This window comes from Gymnogyps californianus, unplaced genomic scaffold (genome assembly GCF_018139145.2).
Source record: "Gymnogyps californianus isolate 813 unplaced genomic scaffold, ASM1813914v2 HiC_scaffold_273, whole genome shotgun sequence".
In the NCBI taxonomy this organism is placed as follows: Eukaryota; Metazoa; Chordata; class Aves; order Accipitriformes; family Cathartidae; genus Gymnogyps; species Gymnogyps californianus.
The window spans coordinates 1-9548 of NW_026114154.1; the positions used below are offsets into that span (position 1 = coordinate 1).

General features: G+C 46.7%; 1 long non-coding RNA gene across 1 annotated transcript; it reads left to right on the forward strand.

Moving 5' to 3' along the window:
- The first annotated feature begins 3780 nt into the window (after nucleotides 1-3780).
- LOC127028220 (uncharacterized) lies at nucleotides 3781-9012 on the forward strand. The gene is made up of 4 exons (XR_007767981.1): nucleotides 3781-4084; nucleotides 6703-6778; nucleotides 8295-8390; nucleotides 8800-9012. It is a non-coding gene; the product is annotated as an uncharacterized LOC127028220 (long non-coding RNA).
- The last annotated feature ends 536 nt before the right edge of the window (nucleotides 9013-9548 follow it).

The window sequence follows — 9548 nt, forward strand, 5'->3', positions numbered from 1 at the left end:
ACATGCTAGAACTTCAATATGAACTGGAGTCAAAGGCAGCCAAGTGGTACGCCACAACTGATATCGCTAATGCATTTTTCTCAATCCCTTTGGCAGCAGAGTGCCGGCCACAGTTTGCTTTCACTTGGAGGGGCGTCCAGTACACCTGGAATCGACTGCCCAGGGGTGGAAACACAGCCCACCATTTGCCATGGACTAATCCAAATGCACTGGAAAAAGGTGGAGCTCCAGAACACCTGCAGTACGTTGATGACATCATCGTATGGGGCAACACAGCAGCAGAAGTTTTTGAGAAAGGGGAGAAAATAATCCAAATCCTTCTGAAAGCCGGTTTTGCCATAAAACAGAGTAAGGTGAAGGGACCGCACAGGAGATTCAGTTTTTAGGAATAAAATGGCAAGACGGACGTCGTCATATCCCAATGGATGTGATCAACAAAATAGCAGCTATGTCTCCACGACTAGTAAACAGGAAACGCAAGCTTTCTTAGGTGTTGTAGGTTTTTGGAGAATGCATATTCCAAATTAAGGTCTGATTGTAAGCCCTCTCTATCAAGTGACCTGGAAGAAGAACGATTTTAAATGGGGCCCTGAGCAACAACAAGCCTTTGAACAGGTTAAACGGGAGATAGTTCATGCAGTAGCCCTTGGGCCAGTCCGGGCAGGACCAGATGTTAAAAATGTGCTCTACACCGCAGCCGGGGAGAATGGCCCTACCTGGAGTCTCTGGCAGAAAGCACCCGGGGAGACCCGAGGTCGACCCCGAGGGTTTTGGAGTCTGAAAAGGAGATATTAGCAGCATATGAAGGAGTTTGAGCTGCTTCAGAAGTGGTTGGAACTGAAACACAGCTCCTATTAGCACCCCGACTGCCGGTGCTGGGGTGGATGTTCAAAGGGAAGGTCCCTTCTACACATCATGCAGCTGATGCTACGTGGAGTGCTAAGTGGGTTGCACTGATCACACAACGAAGTCGAGTAGGAATCCCAGTCGCCCAGGAGTTTTGGAGGTGATCACGGACTGGCCAGAAGGCAAAGATGTTGGAATATCGCCAGAGGAGGAGGTAACGCGTGCTGAAGAGGCGCCGTTGTATAATAAACTGCCAGAAAATGAGAGGCAATATGCCCTGTTCACTGATGGGTCCTGTCGCCTTGTAGGAAAGCATCAGAGGAGGAAGGCGGCTGTATGGAGTCCTATGCAGAAGCTGCAGAAGCTGCAGAAGGAGAGGGTGAATCGAGTCAGTTTGCAGAGGTGAAAGCCATCCAGCTGGCTTTAGACATTGCTGAAGGAGAAAAATGGCCAATACTTTATCTCTCTACTGACTCGTGGATGGTGGCAAATGCTCTGGGGGGGTGGTTGCAGCAGTGGAAGCGGAGTAACTGGCAACGCAGAGGTAAACCCATCTGGGCTGCCGCATTGTGGCAAGATATTGCTGCCCGGCTAGAGAACCTGGTTGTGAAAGTACGTCATGTAGATGCCCACGTAGCTAAGAGTCGGGCCACTGAAGAACATCAAAACAATCAACAGGTAGACCAGGCTGCTAGGACTGAAGTAGCTCAGGTAGATCTGGATTGGCAGCATAAGGGTGAATTATTTCTGGCTCGGTGGGCCATGACACCTCAGGCCATCAGGGAAGAGATGCAACGTATAGATGGGCTCGCGATCGAGGGGTGGACCTGACCACGGACACTATCGCACAGGTCATCCATGAATGTGAAACATGCGCTGCAAGCAAGCAAGCCAAGCGGTTAAAGCCTCTTTGGTATGGAGGACGATGGCTGAAATACAAATATGGAGAGGCCTGGCAGATGGACTATATCACACTCCCACAAACCCGTCAAGGTAAGCGCCATGTGCTTACAATGGTGGAAGCAACCACCAGCTGGCTGGAAACATCTCCCGTGTCCCATGCCACTGCCCGGACCACTATCCTGGGCCTTGAGAAGCCAATCTTATGGCGACACGGTACCCCAGAAAGAATTGAGTCAGACAACGGGACTCATTTCCGGAACAACCTCATAGACACCTGGGCCAAAGAGCACGGCATTGAGTGGGTGTATCACATCCCCTGTCATGCACCAGCCTCCGGAAAAATCGAGCGATACGATGGACTGTTAAAGACTACATTGAGAGCAATGGGTGGTGGGACTTTCAAACATTGGGATACACATCTAGCAAAGGCCACCTGGTTAGTCAACACTAGAGGATCTGTCAATCGAGCTGGCCCTGCCCAATCAGAACTTTTACGTACTGTAGAAGGGGATAAAGTCCCTGTAGTGCACATAAAAAATACGCTAGGAAAAACAGTTTGGGTTACTCCTGCCGCAGGCAAAGGCAAACCCATTCGTGGGATTGCTTTTGCTCAAGGACCTGGGTGCGCTTGGTGGGTGACGCGGAAGGATGGGGAAGTCCGATGTGTGCCTCAAGGGGATTTGATTTTAGGTGAGAACAGCCAATAAATTGAATTGTATGCTATTAATTGCTATATAATCCTGCCACATCACACCGAAGCCCAATCCTGTTGTGCCGACTGAGCGGACTTTGCATCATCCCTCCTGCCCAGACAGACTGTTACGATAAATGGAGCTCCAAGTCATGGACTGAATGAACTCAACAGACATTTGATAGAGATGGCCCATAGACCGTGGGAATGATATCTATATGTATATATTAACAGACAGGAAAGGTGATGGTGATTAATTGGAAATGTATCGGAAAGTGTGGGATCTGGGCATAACGTCAATGGTATAGAGTAAGGGGTGGATATTGTCCTACAATTTGTGATGCTTCTCTGCTAATAATGAGAGGTATGGAAGCAAATTCTAGCTTGCTGTGAGGCAGACATCTGCAGCCACTCTGCAGGCCAGATTTTGAAAATCCAGGGTCTTTTTTTTTTTCCCAATGCCTAGGGCTTGACGTGCATCTCTGCAGATAATGTGTGTGTGTGCCCCTCTTCTTACCCCGGTATGTCTGTGACTGTAGAGTCAAGTCTGCACACGAGAGCTCTTTGTGCAGGCCTGGCTGAGTCACGCAAAAAGATGACTCTGATGCCAAAAAGTGTTGCCTCTGTCCTTTTTTTCATTTAGCTCACTGCTCATGTACCTATGCAGCATGGTTTGGTTGAATCACTTGAGGACTAAATATAACGAACATAAAAGTATTTTAATAGGGAGTCTGAACAGATATCCTTATAATATAAGTGCTAAGATTACATATGTCTGTATGTGAAGGTGACTGGGAGATGCTTCAGTGGCTCTGAATAGGGGGGCCTCCACTGGGAAGGGGGTATCTGTTGTTTGGGGGTGGCTGTGGCACAGGTGAGACTTCTGATAGGGTGTGAAGGCAGGACGGTCTCTTGTTTCCATAGCACTTTCTCAGTTGCTGTTCTTCCTTGGGAACAGTGTGTCTGCTTGTGCTGGACCTCTGTTTCTCAGCCTTGAGAGCAAAAGACGTTCTTTCTCCCTTTCTGGAAAACATTTTGAAAAAGAAAGCTGTATGTTATCAGGCTAGGCTTAGGATTATGTTCGACTGGTTTGGTTGTGTTCCATACACAGCTGAGAGTATAGAAGCACATCCACTCTTTAGCAAAGCCTCCCTGGTGTGAGGGACTGAAAGAGTTAATGTCTGTCAAGGTCTCAAACATTGTAGCAACCAAGATAGGTCTGCTTAACAAAGAGGGCCGTTAGCAAGAAGTTGGCTGGCATGGAGACGGGGGTGGTGGGGGGGGGGGTGGGGGGGGGCTGTGCCGGAGGGTGTGCAGTCCTGTGTTCTGGCAGAACCAGCCTGGTAACCCACCGCATCTGGCCAGAGGCCACACAAAGCTTATTTGAGGAGGGGGCTTGTAGCTCCTTGGAAAGTCCCTAAGACCACCACCCCAATAAGCCGCACATGCTCAGTAGATAAAGAACCCTCTGGAACGCTCCGATGTATGTTGAGAACTGTCTGGAATGAACCCATATAAGTCTTCAAGAGGCGTGACTGTGGACGGAGATTTAGACTAGAAAAGACACAACTGCAAAGAGCCACGTTGCGCGCGTCCGTCACCGGAGGATTGCCACGCTCGTCGCCGACATCGCGGGATCCAAGGGTGGTGACTCTCTCTGTTCTTTTCGCCCTCTTTCTTTTTTTTTCCTTATTCCTCTCTTCTCTTTCTTCCTGTGAACGTTTTGCTGCAACCCACGCTGCCCACCGTTAGGCCTCCCGCAGTTTGGATTGTTCAAATAAAGCGTTCAAAGTGATCGTTTGGTGTCGTTTCACCTCAATTTAGCCCGGGGGGATCCCAGAACCTCTACGACCCTCTGGTCTGTCGGGTCTGGGTCGTAACACCTGGACACCACTTTGAAAAGCAGAGGTTGTTGCTTTGGAGGCTGCTTCTTTTTCCTGCTTGTTCTTATGTAAGATTACTCTTCACCCACTCCTCCAGTAGAGTTACAAACAATAGTAAATGCTGGTTGCATTAGAGCTGGCATGACTGGCTTTGTTAAAATGCTGACATAGTCTGGGACTGACTTTTGTTGCCTCTGTGTGCTTCAGAAGGCACACAAAGAGGTGATAGTGGTTTTTCTTGGGAGTGCCAGTATTGTTGCCTTGCCCTGACTGTGTAGAGGATGCAAAAGCGGGCTTTGGGAGCTGAAAAAGTCTGAGAAAGCCTGATTTAGCCTGCAAAGAGTGAGGGAGATATGTTAGAGGAGGGCGAATCCCAAAATTCATTGGCAGAGGGAGTTTCAGCTTGTGTATAACTTAGAGGAGCAGATTTTAGTGAAGAGATGAAATCAGTACCTCTTGCTGCTATGTTCTTTCTAGCCAGAGGCAGATGCAGTTGTACACATGTCCCTCACCTTGCTGTATTTCTGAGTTGCACCAGTTAGGAGAAGATTTGCATGAATGTCATATCAGAGAAACCAACTGAGTGGCTGCCGGAAGAGAGGGTCTTGGGTATCTAGCTCTTAGGGAACTTAAATTCAGGCTTTAAATGTCATTTCTCATATTGTCACTGAATTCTAGGATTCTAACTTGGGTCCTGCTGTGAAGACAAAAGTTGGAGCTTCTGAACATTCACAGGCCCTGTGCTGTTTGGTGACTAGTATCCTAGACACATGGTGTCTTAACACTTGTAATTTTCATTACTTACCCTGTTTCATGTTTCGGCTTGCCACTGATTCTTTAGCTGAAGACCTGAGTGAAAAAGAAAGAATGTCTAACTTTACAACTGGTATAAACTGTGCACTGCGATATACAGGAGGTTTTTCTCAAAGGGGTTTCAAGTGCTCCGAAAACTTTGTGAAGTTCCTGTAATACCTAAATTTGTATCAAAGAGCGTGGGGTTGTTTGTAGTTAGGAGCATTTTTGATTCAGGTTGTGCATGATAAACTTCAATCACAAAGTTGCATTTTTCATGGGAGGAGAAAACAAAAATTTCTGGTTAGGAGGTTTAACTTATCCCTAGTCCTGGCAACCTCACTGCAGATTTTACCTGGACTGATTCATTTCCCCTTCTGGACCTCTCTGAAGATGAGGGAGAGGCTTTAGCAGACTCAGGCTATGCATGTTCTCCGCTGTACCTTTCTTAGAATTCAGCACACCTTTATCAGTCGGTTCTGAATAAATCAGACTGGACACATAGTCTTTCTCTGAAATGTGAAGGTAGCAGAAATTGTATTGAAGTTCCCGCTTGCTGATCTGGATGTTTAGGGGTGAGGAGTTCCCTTATTCATCCCTAATTCAGGAGTTCCCTTACCTCATTTTTAAAGGGCTTAAGGACATAAGAGCCACATTTCGTTTGCTTTCTGCCTTCCCCCAGCCCACAGCAGCCCAGAGCCCCACTGGGAGAGCACGTTTTTCCAGCCTGCACCAAACCTGAGTGCACCGAGGTCTGAGCGACGAGTTTCTGTGCACTGTCACCTTACTGCTCGGCACAGCCACAGCAGGGCCAAGCACACTTCACTGGGTCCTATTCCTTCCAGCTCAGCAACCCCACTCGGTTCAGGGCTATGAGAATTTCAGGGGTTTATGCGAATGTACAAGAGCGCATGCTTTTCAGAAAGGGATGCAGATGCCTATGTTTGTTACCTTTTTTACTTGCCCTTGCGAACCATTTTTGGATCTCGGAAAGTGAATCTGTCTGCAAAATTTTGCCGAGTTTTTGCAGCACCTGGAAGATGTACAGGATAGTTACCATGAAGGAAGAGAAGCTGATTCGCGACAGTTTTTGCGTGTGTTTTAGTTTAGCTCTAGCTGTGGGAGTGTGCAGTTTTACAGCTGTGCAAATTGCCTAGCCTAAGATGTCCCATCAGTTTTGCCACAGTGTGAGCCAAGGACACCAGTATGCAAAAGGTGATGTTGAGCGAGTGCCATGTACACAGCAGTTCAGAGACGCAGGAAGGAAGTCCTAAGCACTGTTTGCTACGTATAAAGCCCCTTGCGTGTGATGTAATGTTTGCAGGCTGTTTTTTAGAGAACAAGTTTCAGCCCCTGTGCCAGCTGCATTGCTCCCCCAGTGACTGCCGATAGCAACTTCAGTTAGGTGAAAGCAACTCAAGAGTAAATGCTAAACACCAAAGTCAGTAGACTCCACACTGGGGTGGTGGGAGAAGGGCAATCTGACCAATAAAGTCCCACACCATCCTCAAGAGAAATAAAAATGTTTAACATCATAGGAAGCCATAGACTGTAGCACTCATGCCTTACCTTTATGTCCTGATCCAGGTAGCTCACGTCAGAATTCCCATTCTCCCGGATGCGAGGACCGTAATGCAAGTTGACGAATGGAGAGGAAGCCTGGGTGAGAGGCGTGACGTGGATTCCCTGTCTATTTGCAGGTTGTGCAGAGGCTTGGCATCGTTTTTTCAAAAGCTTTTCCAAAATAGAACACAATGTGTAAAGGAATAGCTTGACTCCATTTAAGCAGCAATTAAAGGCAATGCGAAGTATATGGCTAACACTAGTCCCCAGCAAGGGTGTGCAGCAGAAAACACATCTAAAACTGTTACTCGGTTGAATATGACCACCTATAGGTTAATTGCATAGGTTAATTGTTACAGCTTCTAATATACAGTCACCGAGAATAATAATAGATATCCATGGCATAATGCGTAACATTGGATGAGAATGAAAGTGGTGCCGGGTAACGACTGATGGAAGTCAGATGAGGAAGGGATTAAATCTGGACCTCCGTGGTCTGTTTGCTGTTCCATCGTGGGTTTGTAGTGTACTGCTGAGCCACTACTCTTCTCTGTGTGCAGGCTTCACCAGTCTATTAAAGGCCCAGGAATCAAAATGTGACTGGCAGAAGGTTCTGTTTGTAAGTGCAGAGGAAAAGCAAAAGGCAGCTAACAGCTCTTAAGAAACAGTAGTTTACTGAGTGTGGCTGTATGGCAGTATCTGTCCATGATGTAGTTATTTTGCGGCCAAACCACAGTAAATACAATTTGAAGAACCGTGTTCTGCCTGTATAAGTGAACAGTAAAAATAAAGCATGGTCTTTGCTATACCCAGCTCAGGAACCAAAGAGCAACATTTAGACAGACCCCCACCCCCCAGTTAAAACAGAAAAGTTAGGAGAAAAGTGAGTCCTTCTTTTTAGCATCTTTACTGCAAAACGTCTTCGTAGTGCCCTCTGCTGTCCAGTACCAGTGCAGCAACACTTGCATTCCCTTTTTCTCAAGCGTGTGCAATCCTCCTTGTGATACCGTTTGTAATGGAATACTAGCTTATTCCATGGAATACTAGCTTATTCTCGTACAGTCGCGATAGAGGAGACGCGTAATCAGATAGCCTGCCGCTTGAGAATAAAGAGTTATTGCAGAAAGAATCTTTTACTGGAATTTATGAACACGGCTGCAAAGTTGCCTCTAAACCCCAGCGTGCTGCTTCTACAAAAGTGTCAGCAAAAGGAAAACTGTTGGCAGTAAGTAATCTAAAGAATCTCTGTGTTGTGAGGGGAGGAGGCTTTTTCCTGTGCCTGTTTGTTCTATAGTGTCACCTTTTTTCCCCAGCAGTTTGAAACAAAGTGAATTTTATTCCCATCTTCATTGGGTTTGACCATTTTTCTTGCTAGCAAGGCACAGTGACATGACAGAGCTGAAAGTGATACACTTATAGCTTAGTTATCACCCTACTGGACACCATCTCCCTTCCAAGCTCTCATGTTCTACACATGGGATCCTCACATCCCTCTTTTTGGTTCTGCGCTGTCCTCCTTAGCAGTCTGAGACTGTCAGTTCGGGTTACAGTGTTGAGAAGTGAGAGAGAGAGCGCCGAAATAAAGAGCTGTGTCTTTTTTTCCCTTACCTTTTCAGATGAAGTAAGGTGATTTTGAATCCTTTCAGGAATACCTGCACGTCCTTCTGGAAATCAACAGGCAGAGTGTTTTCTCAAGTTGAAAAATAAAGGCCGTAAGATACACCTTATGTTATATCGGGGTGGGGGGCATTTTTAATTACAAAAATGCACAAGCTGTATTTTAGATATCTCTAAGGGGGTGTATTTCTTTCCTTTTTTGTTTGCTTTTGCTACCTCACATAGTACATTAATGCAATTATTTGCTGAGATGCCTAAGAAATCTGAAGAAAATCCTGGAAAGTGTATTTCATAGATGCATGCTTGTAGTGCTGTGTAAGCACTACTGCAGAATAATTGCTGATAATTGTGAAATGATTAGATGTCTAGTAAGCATATAATCCCTAAAAGCTATAAAGCTGCAAGGGTAATTAGCGAGGAGAAATCTTTTAAGATGTGGTGACTAACACACACAGAAGGGAAGAAATACTTGCCTTTTAAATGTGCATTCATTGCCCGCGACAGGCGCTGCGGCTACTCCGACCCCCGCGACAGGCGCTGCGGCTGAACCAGAGAACCAACCTGTGCCAGTATCAGTCGCCCCTATACAGAAGAAGAAATATACAAAAAAATCAGTTCGTTTAACGAAGGACGAAGATGAACCAGGGTCATCACGAGAACAGGAGGAAGAGGCAGAACCAGAAGTAATCACCCGATCTCTATCCCTGAGTGAGCTGCGGGATATGCGAAAAGATTTCAGCCGTCGTCCAGGTGAGCACATTATCACCTGGCTGCTCCGATGCTGGGACAGTGGGGCTAGTAGCCTGGAATTAGAGGGTAGGGAAGCCAAGCAGCTGGGAACGCTTGCTAGGGAAGGTGGCATTGATAAGGCGATTGGAAAAGGGACACAAGCCCTCAGCCTCTGGAGGCGACTCCTGTCAAGTGTGAAGGAAAGGTATCCCTTCAAGGAAGATGTTATATGTCAAGCAGGCAAGTGGACTACCATGGAAGGAGGTATTCAGTACCTGAGGGAATTAGCCGTGCTAGAGGTGATTTATTATGACCCGGACAGTTTACAATTACCCAGAGATCCAGATGAAGTTCAGTGCACACGACCCATGTGGCGGAAGTTTGTACGGAGCGCACCATCATCGTATGCCAACCCATTGGCAGTACTAACTTGGAAAGACGAAGAGGCACCGACAGTGGATGAAATGGCTCGCCAACTCCGGCAATATGAAGAAAATCTCTCTTCATCCCTACGAGCCTGTGTC